The sequence below is a fragment of the Canis lupus genome, chromosome 11, assembly GCF_048164855.1.
Source record: "Canis lupus baileyi chromosome 11, mCanLup2.hap1, whole genome shotgun sequence".
Lineage (NCBI taxonomy): Eukaryota > Metazoa > Chordata > Mammalia > Carnivora > Canidae > Canis > Canis lupus.
In genome coordinates, this window is record NC_132848.1 from 44,046,068 (window position 1) to 44,055,890 (window position 9,823).

The following is a 9,823-nucleotide window of genomic DNA, read 5'->3' on the forward strand; positions in this document are numbered from 1 at the left end:
AGCCATACAGAGAAGAGTCTGAGGAGAGTGACTAGAACATTTGCCTTAAGCTTTGTGTCAGACAGGTGTGAGTAGGAGTCGAGTCAGGAAATCAGGGCCTAACATGCTGGCCTGAAGAGGCTGTGCCCAGTTTGGTAGGAAATGAGGAAATACCAAAGGCTTTGAGCAGAGGATACCAGGTGCAGATGTTGTTGAGTAGGAGTTACTGGGCAGATGGGGTTGGATGGGGGAGGTGAGATGGATGTGGGGTCACAAGAGGCCAGTGTGGAAATCCAGGGCATTAATGGGGGTGGAGTGCAGGGTGATGTGGGAAGGATAATGGAGGGGCAGGGTCAGCTTCAAGGGCATGCAACCTTCACAGTCACATAGGACCATGCTCCAAGGGTCTGTGCTTGGTTTAAAGCTCTGCAGTCACTGTCTTGAAATTCTTGATAGATTTTGAACAAAGAGCTCTACAGCTTTTGAATTTAGTCTCAAAAGTTATGTAACCAGTCTTGAGGGAGGGACAAATAGGATGGACAGAATGCTTGCATATGGGGTGAAGCAGAGAAGAGAAGTCATTGAAAGAGTTTTGGGGAATTTTGGTGAACATATGAGGGGTAAGGAGTGAGAGGCATTGTGGAGAGAACACTGTGTGATGTACCAGCCATCACGGAGAGATGTCTGAAAACTTGGTAGAAATTTGGTCTCAGAGCTCAGCAAACAACTTTAAGATATAGTTATTTACTTGTAAATCATATCCTCTTATTAACCTTTTCTACAGACACTAGAGGATTGTTCCACTTTATTTTAATGAGATACATATTTTAATTAAAAAATGAAATTGACAGACGTATTCACTGAATAATGATATATGAAGTGTTAGAAATGTGTGTAGGGTTAAAAAAAGGTCAAGAATCCCTATAGAGGGATCCCTGGGTGGCGCAGCGGTTTGGTGCCTGCCTTTGGCCCAGGGCGCGATCCTGGAGACCCGGGATCGAATCCCACATCAGGCTCCCGGTGCATGGAGCCTGCTTTTCCCTCTGCCTGTGTCTCTGCCTCTCTCTCTCTCTGTGACTATCATAAATAAATAAAAATTTAAAAATTAAAAAAAAAAAAAAGAATCCCTATAGACCAGAAGCGGGGACCTTGGTTCTCTTTTCCATCTTGCAAGATGGCAGGCAAAAAAGCTGAGAAGCCAGATACTAAGGAGAAGAAACCTGAAGCCAAGAAGGCTGATGCTGGTGACAAGGCAAAAAAGGGTAACCTCAAGGCTAAAACACCAAACAAGGGGAAGCCCCACTGCAGCTGAAACCCTGTCCTAGTCAGGGGAATTGGCAGATATTCCTGATCGGCTATGTATTCCAGAAAAGCCATGCACAAGAGGAAGTATTTGGCAGCTAACTTCAGGGTTGAAAAGAAAAAGAAGGAGAAGTTTCTTGCTACTGTTACAAAACCGGTTGGTGGTGACAAGGATGGTGGCACCTGAGTGGTTAAACTTTGCAAAATGCCTAGGTATTATCCTACCGAAGATGTGCCTTGAAAGCTGTTGAGCCATGGCAAAAAACCTTTCAGTCAGCATGTGAGAAAGCTGCAAGCTAGCATCACTCCTGGGACCATTTTGATTATCCTCCCTGGGCGTTATAGAGGCAAGAGGGTAGTTTTCCTGAAGCAACTGAGCAGTGGCTTGCTACTTGTGACTGGACCACTGGCTCTCAACTGAGTTCCTCTGCGTAGAACACACCAGAAATTTGTCATTACCACTTCCACCAAAATTGATATCAGCAGTGTGAAAATCCCCATACATTTCACTGACGCTTATTTCAAGAAGAAGAAGCTGCCGAAACCCAAACACCAGGAAGGGGAGATCTTTGACACAGAGAAGGAGAAATATGAGATTACAGAGCAACCCAAGTTTAATCAGAAAGCTGTGGACTTGCAAATTCTGCCAAAAATCAAAGTTGTTCCTCAGCTTCAGGGCTACCTCCACTCTGTGTTTTCTCTCACAAATAGAGTTTACCCTCACAAATTGGTGTTCTAAATTTCTTACAAAGAACCTAATTAAACAACTGATCCATTAAAAAAAAAAAAAAAAAAAGGTCAAGAACCTTATCTGGAAGACTATTGCTATGGGCTAAATTGTGTTCCTCTCCAACATTTATGTGTTGAAGTCCTGATCCCCCAGTACCTCAGAATGTACTGAAGTCAGGGCCTTTACAGAGGCAACTGAGTTAAAATGAGGTCAACAGGGTGGGACCTAATCCAGTAACACTGGTGTCCTCCTAAGAAGAGATTAGGACGCAGAAAAACACAGAGAAGGAAACATGTAAGAACAAGGGAGAAGATGACCATGTCTAAGCCAAGGAAAGAAGGAGGCCTGAGGAGAACTATCACTGCCAATATCTCATTCTCAGACCCCATCCTCCAAGGCTGTGAGAAAATAAATTTCTCTTGTTTCAGCCACATAGTCTGTAGTACCTTGTTACAGCAGCCCTGGCAAACATAGCCATCTTCCTTGAGAAGAACAAGAAGAGGTATTTATATCCTTGGAGACGAGCAAGAAGTGGCCAGGGAGGTGATGGGAACAGGGAGCAGTCACAAAAGCAAAGGGTATCTCAGGGATGAGGAGTGGTTGCTAGTTGTCAATGAGGATGCAGGTCTTACAGAAAGGTGCTGGATTTTAGTGTAAGGAAGTCACTAATGCCTTTGAGGGAACGATACCATTTGTGCAGCAGGGGAAAACCAGGTATAGTGGGGTTGAGGGAGTGTGACATGATAGTCTACAGGTAGAGTATCCTTTTTTTTCCAAGAAGTTTCAGTATGAAAGGCAGGAGATGAGATAAGACAGTAGGTTGAAGGGAAAACAGAATCAAAGGAAGGATTTATTCAGGTGAGAGTTAGGGAGCCCTGGGCAAGCATGGCTATAGAAACCCCAGAAAGAAGGACCCAGTAGAGCATGTTGTGCCCAATTTACAACTGAGTTAGAAGGAAACTCACAAGGACCAGGGGAAGGGCACACAAACCCCAGTTGAACAGTTAACCCATAACACTGGTTTGCTACAATATCTGTAGGAGGGAGAAGGAAGGGACCTCTATGCCACCCCTAATACTGGCAGAGGGGACACAGAGCTATTTCCAGCTCTTCCCTGTTCCTTACAAAACTTGGAAATGTTCTTCCCAGATCCCTCATTCTTCCATTGCCTTCCTGGGCCCAGTCCCTAACAGTTGCCTTACTTTCTTGGGAACTGAGTGCTGAATCTCTGGGCAGCCTCAGTCTCAGGATCTGCTTCCCCTTGGCCAGTAGTTTTCAAACATTTAAAGAAATGGCTAGACCCATTTTTCAAACATCTTAGAGAAATCCCTAAGATATCAAGGGGCTAATGGTATATTTCATTAGTATGCATAACTTCAAACTTAACTATACTCACACATTGTGAAGCCAGCCAATGGAATTATAGGTTGTTTTAATAACTGGAAAAAATAGAAATTGTGGTTATGGGGGCACCTGGCTGGCTCAGTCGGTGGAGTGTGCAACTCTTGGTCTTGGGGTTGTAAGCTCAAGTCCCACGTTGGATATACAGATTAGTTAAAAATAAAATCTAAAGAAAAAAAAAAGAAAATAAAAGAAGAAAGAAAGAAAGGAATTTTGGTTATGGGAAACCATTGCAGTCTGATGCCAGCCTCAGGCTTTAGTTTATTTCTGCCATTTGCTTTGGTCACATTGTAATTAATAAGAAATTCCTAATTCACACAGATAAATGGCTATAAACTGTAACAGTTTTAAAAATAACCAGCCTTATAACCTTGGAATTTAAGGGACCAGCAAATGACGGGAGGTTTATTCAGTCTTTACAAAAATGATTTCACTTTGCAACATACTTAGCCTATTGATCTGCAGTGTCACATGTTTGTAAATAACATATTTGAATCTTATGCTGAAGTCTGAAAAATAATTTAACACTTTTAAAAATGAAATTTAAATCAAATATTTGTGGAAGCCTAAATGGAGCTTTCTATGGGATATAGATGGAAGTCTAGTACTCTAAGAACCACCTTGAAGCCCAACCCCATCACCAGCCAACAAATATTTACTAAATGCCTACTTTATGACATGTTCTGAACTGAGCAAGAGATATAGAAAAAAAACGTATTGTACCTACCCACAAGTACATTGGGCTGGAAGAGGAGGTAGACTTGGAGAAATTCCATTAAGTGTAGGATGTTCAGGGAATCAGGAGACAGGCACTCGTTGGACCTGGGGAAGTGTATAAGATGGGGTGCAGGGCACAGATGCAGAGCAGGTTTCTAGAAGCCATATACACTGCAGGATAATCAGGAATAGGGTGAAGAGGAGTGGGGAGAAGTCCTTCCAAAGTAATGTCAGGAGGCATCATGTGAAGAAGTGAACTAGCATAGTGTATGTGCTGGTCTCAAACTGTGTGAGATAGCCGTCTCAGATGGGGGAGCTGAGGAGACAAGAATGGGAAGGCAGCAGAGCCAGGTCTGTGCAGAGCTTCAGGGTAGTAAGGAGACCTCACCTCTGACCTACCAGTAACAGACAGCCATTGAGGATTTTAGGCAGGATTTTATGCTGTTGTCAAATCTGCATTTTTAAGAGCACTTATATGGATTGACCCCATATTTGGAGGCAGGGAGTCCACTTCAGAGACTATTATGAGGCTAAAGGTGATGGAGGCTGAGCCAGGATGTGATAGCAGAGAATAGAGAGAAGCAGGTAGAGTTGAGTAATATTTAAGAGGCAGACCTGACAAGAGTTAGTGATTGATTGGCTGGGGGAGCAAGGGTGGGTTAGGGGCACAGATAGAGAATGGGGGAGAAGTCAAGGAAGCCCGTCCCCAGAAGTGTCTGGTGTAGATGGCTGACTCTAGAGCAAGAATGTGAACCCAGGTCCTGTTTCCACAGCCCTTCAGACAGATACTATGAAAGCAAGGGTGATCAAATCAAACTTTTAGTTGAGAATCATCATCAAGAACATGAATTCAAAGGGAAGGCCTAAAGCCAGGCTGAGCCCAGGTAAGAAGGTCAGTCATTCTTAGAAGTTTTGCTTACAATTTGCTGAGAATGAATGAGCAGAGTAATCAGTGTGAAATTAATTGGTTGATGAGATTAGTCAGCCCCACCAAAGGTCAGATTTCTACAAAGAATGTCACTGCAGAATCTAGTTGTTTTCTTTTTAAACTACAAAATCCACATAACAATCACAACAATGCAAAGGCAAACTTGGTTCCCTCTGGGTTCTGGTCACGGGGCAATAATATATCTTCCAGATAGATCACGATTGCAATCAGCCACATTGGGGAAGATACTGAATGTATGGTCTTAAAAACAAGGAAAAATAACAAAAGTGAATATTACTGTGCATTTCTTAGAGCTTGGTAATATTTGATGTTAAAGTGGCAATAGCAGTGGGAAAATAAAAGTACTACATAATTAGATTGCTAAAGGGTTAGAAGGGGAACGAGTGGGAGAGTTTATGTGGTTTTTAAAATAGGAAGTTCTACCCTAAAATGAAGGAAGTTCTGAATAGGCTATTAGAAGAGCCTGTATAATAGCAATTTGATGTTTTCAAAATACTATATTTTATGACAATAAAACATGGCTTTTCATCAAATCATACAGTGTTATTTGGATACAAAGTGACTAAAGTTGGCTGCTCTGGGATTTTATGAAGCTAAAGAGAAACTATTGTATAGTCTTGTGAAAGACATGAGTGGTTGCATATCAGTTTTTTTTTTTTTTTTTCATTTAAAATGCAGGATTTCAGGGGCATCTGGGTGGCTCAGTCGGTTAAGTGTCAGACTTGATTTCACTCAGGTAATGATCTTGGGGCTGTGAGTTCAAGCCCCATGTCAAGCTCCACACTGGGCATGGAGCCTGCTTAAGATTCTCTCTCCCTCTCCCTCTGCTCCTCTGGCCTGCTCACACATCTACACCAGACACTTCTGTGGCCTGTGTTATTTGGGTGTTATATGCAACTGATGAAGTATTGAAAACTACATCTGAAACTTATGATGTACTATATGTTGGTGATTTGAATTTAAATTAAAAAAACAAAATGCATGTTTTCAAACTTTTAAAGAGACTTTGCAATTGTGAGGGCAATGGCAACAAAGAAATGTTGGTTATCAACATTACAGGGAAGGAAGCATGGTTTGAATGATGATGAGGGACAGATTGTTAAGAAGAGGAACTCTTTTGGGCAGACCAGGTGGCTCAGAGGTTTAGTGCCCACCTTCGGTTGGGACGTGATTCTGGAGACCCAGGATCAAGTCCCACATCGGGCTCCCTGCATGGAGCCTGCTTCTCCCTCTGCCTGTGTCTCTGCCTCTCTCTCTGTGTGTCTCTCATGAATAAATAGATAAAAATCTTTAAGAAAAAAAAAAAAAGAGGAACTCTCAAGGTCATACAAAATCATTGAGATACTCTCTACTTAGACCATCTTCCTACTCAAGTCATAACTGAAGCAGGCCCAAATTAGACCCTGGTCAAGAAGCTCAGCTGATGTGCAAAGGTGCCCGGCACTAAGGTCTGCAGCAATGCATGCTGGCCAAGCTGATTTCACCATGAATGGCTCCAGTGTACCCTAGCTCTGGTGTTCTTGCCACTATTCGGGAGGGAGGGGAAGGCCTGAATGGCCCAGTGTCCATATGTATGGATCTTGATCTCAGAAGCCTCTTTGAAGCATCCTAGAGCTTGTGAACTCCCTCTGAAGATGACAAAGCAATTCTTTGGGGAAATTGGGGGCGGGGGGGCTGTCAAGATTGCATCATTATCTTAACCAAATGCCTAAGAGGGTACTGGTCCATACCTTATGTTTGCATTTAGAACTAATGTTTTTGTTACTAAAGTTGATATTTGGCTATTGCAAATTATCTGATATTGTATCAGTCCTTTCAAAAGAGGAGGCTACAAAAAGGGAGGGAGGAAAAAGAGAGTGAGGGAGGGTGTTACTGTATGTGGTAATAAAGACCACAGACTCTGGGTTTGAATCCTGAGACTCACTGACTATGCGACTTGGGTGGGTCATTTATCCTCTGTGTGCCTTGGTTCCTTCTGAAGAATGGGGGAGAGTAATGGATAGGGTCCTTGTGAGGCCTGAGTGAGTCAGCATTTGTAAAGGTTGTGAAGGCTGTGCAGTAGATCACTTAGAAAGCCTGGGTATCTAGTTCACACATATCTGCATCTCAGGCACTGGCTGACAAGGCTGGAAATGACCCTCCCAGGGTCTTGGGAGGCTTGGAAGCCAAAGAAGGCTACCCACACCTTAACATACTCTTCCATCTTCAGCCACTGTGACCTGGTTGTCCTTTTCCACCCCCTCTGGTTCCTTTTCAAGCTCAACCCTTCAGCTCTCCACTTGAAACACTCCTCAAGGCTAGCTCAAGGCCCCCTCCTATGTCCCTCTTCTGTTCTTATCAGGCTATCTCATCCACAAGCACTGTGTCCTTTGCCAGCCACCCAGAGGCAGTTCACAAACTTATATATCCAGCTCAGACCTCTCTGCTGAGCTCCAGACCCAGGTATCATCTGCACACTTGGTAAGACCTCCTGAATGCCTCAAAGGCACCACAAACTTAGTAAGAAGCCTACTCATACCTTTTATATGCACAACTGGCCCTCTTCTGGGGCAGTCCAGTTCAGTGATTGGCACGAACATCTATGCAGATCTAGAAGGGGTCTTCACTTTCCCTATCCAGTTTACTTACAAACCCTGCCAGTTCTGCCTTTTAAACAGCTCTTAAGTAAATCTGCTCACTTCTTTCCATCCCCACCAGGATGAGACCCTGTGCCAGTTCTCTTGCTCAGCTCTTGCCTCCTATCATTGAACATAAAATGTGGTTGGGGAAATGGTTAACATACATGCTGACAAATTCTGTAGTTTCTTATAATGTTAAGTGCTGTGAAGAAAAACATACTAGGGAAATTGGCTAGAGAGTGACCCAAGAGGCTGGTTGAGGAGGGCCTTTCTGAGGAGGTGACATTTGAAGATCTTGAGGCTGAGGATCCCAGGCTTGCCTCAGATTTGCAGGTGGGTTGGAAGTGAACATAAGCTGGAGGTAAGAGGGAGAATGGGGGGATGAAATGGGAAGGTCTGAACAGGCCAGCCCCTGTGTGGCTTTGGAGACCATGGGCAGGAATTCAAATTTGATTCCCAATGCAGTGGGAAGCCATAGATGACTTTTAAGCAGATTCATCAGCTCTTAGGGGGAATTGGTCGCTCATATCAATTACCCCAGCCTCACCCAATTCTGCCTCTGATAGAGTATGGGCACATATCACACTTACTGAAATACGAAATAGTTAAGGACTCTTGAAATCCAGTTAGCTATTCTCTGTAATCAAGGGTGACTTCCAGGGCTGATTGGTACAGTGATTGTGCCACCATCCATGCAGATCCACAGACCAGGAACCTAGTGGCGTCTTCACTTCCCTCTTCCCCAGTAGCTTGTCACCAACTCTTGTTTGCTCTACCTCCTAATTGTCTCTTAAATCTAGGAAGTAACTAGCTAATCCCTGTCCCCCACTCCTGCTTTAGCAGCACTGCTATCTGTGACCCCTCAATCCAGGGTCTAGTTATTCAGAACCTGAGAGATGGCCATATCTGCCTGTATCAGAGATTGACGTTCATCCTGGAAGGTGTGGGAACCTGGACCTATGGCTTATAGTTCTTCATCCGTTGACCAATCATCTATTATTTCTGTGTTTGGTTGAGCTTGTTTGTAAAGTAGATTTAATGATATTCACTTTTTCTCTTTCCAACTGGGATAAAATAAGTAGCTTTGAGGACACATATAACATCCATGATTCAGGGTGAAGGCAGGATTCCAACAGGGGCTTCAGGGCCACGCCTGGGTGGGCCACCAGCTGAGCTGCAGTGGTTTTCCTGCTTGCTCCAGAACACTTGCTCTTTCTCTACTGCAGCCTCTCATAAGGCTGGGGCTGTTGCCCTGCTGGTGAAGGTTGGTGAGACATCTCCAGGCCTGGTGGAAACCTGCCTGCACACAGCTGGACTGCAGTGGTGATGCTTTAGGCACCAGAACCTCAAAGCATCATTTTGTTGCCTGCCATTTATTTCCAAAGATAACCTTGTATTTTGCCCTGAAATCCAAACTTGACATCACCACCAGCAGTAGAAATGAAACTGTCTCAGAGCCACCAATGTAGGGCCTACACAGAGAATTCGGGGAAGGGGAAGCCTGAAGCCGTCCTAAATGCTGGGACCTCGGGCCTCTCTTGGACAACCTATCCAAGTTGTCAAATGCCTAAGATTGATGGGTTTGTCTGGATAGGCGAGAATATTGTAACATACAAACAACCATAGAAGCTTTTCTCTTAGTAACAGGGTTGGATATGCCCAGAGTGAGGCCAAGCAGAATAAAAGGGCAAACTGCTCCATGTACAGCCCTCTCCTGCCCTTAATCCTGCCTCTCAGCTCTCATCCATTCTCTTGGGAGCACCCTGACCTCCTCTACTCACTCTTCTGCTCCACACTGACAGCGATAGTCTTCTCACTTGTTTTCTTCTGCATTTTCAATAAGAACAAGCAGTCCATCTTCCGACTTTCCTCCAATTCACATTCTAGCCCATTTAAACAAATGAGCTCTCAGCAATGCATTCTAGAGCTTTTGTGTAAACCATGGCACTTGGGGGCCGAGAGGGAATAGATCTGTTCAGTGTTGCCAGGACTTTCACCTACAGTCTCCTTGAGCCTCACAGCCTGGCAAGGGTGTGGCAATCCCGCCCTCCTTACAGAGAAGCAGAACTGTATAGAGAGTTTGTTCAGCATCCCCAGGGCAACCCACAAGATGCAAACCCTGCTTTC

General features: G+C 44.1%; 1 pseudogene; it reads left to right on the plus strand.

Moving 5' to 3' along the window:
* The first annotated feature begins 1,153 nt into the window (after nt 1–1,153).
* Nucleotides 1,154–2,165, plus strand: LOC140642280 (large ribosomal subunit protein eL6 pseudogene; annotated as a pseudogene).
* The last annotated feature ends 7,658 nt before the right edge of the window (nt 2,166–9,823 follow it).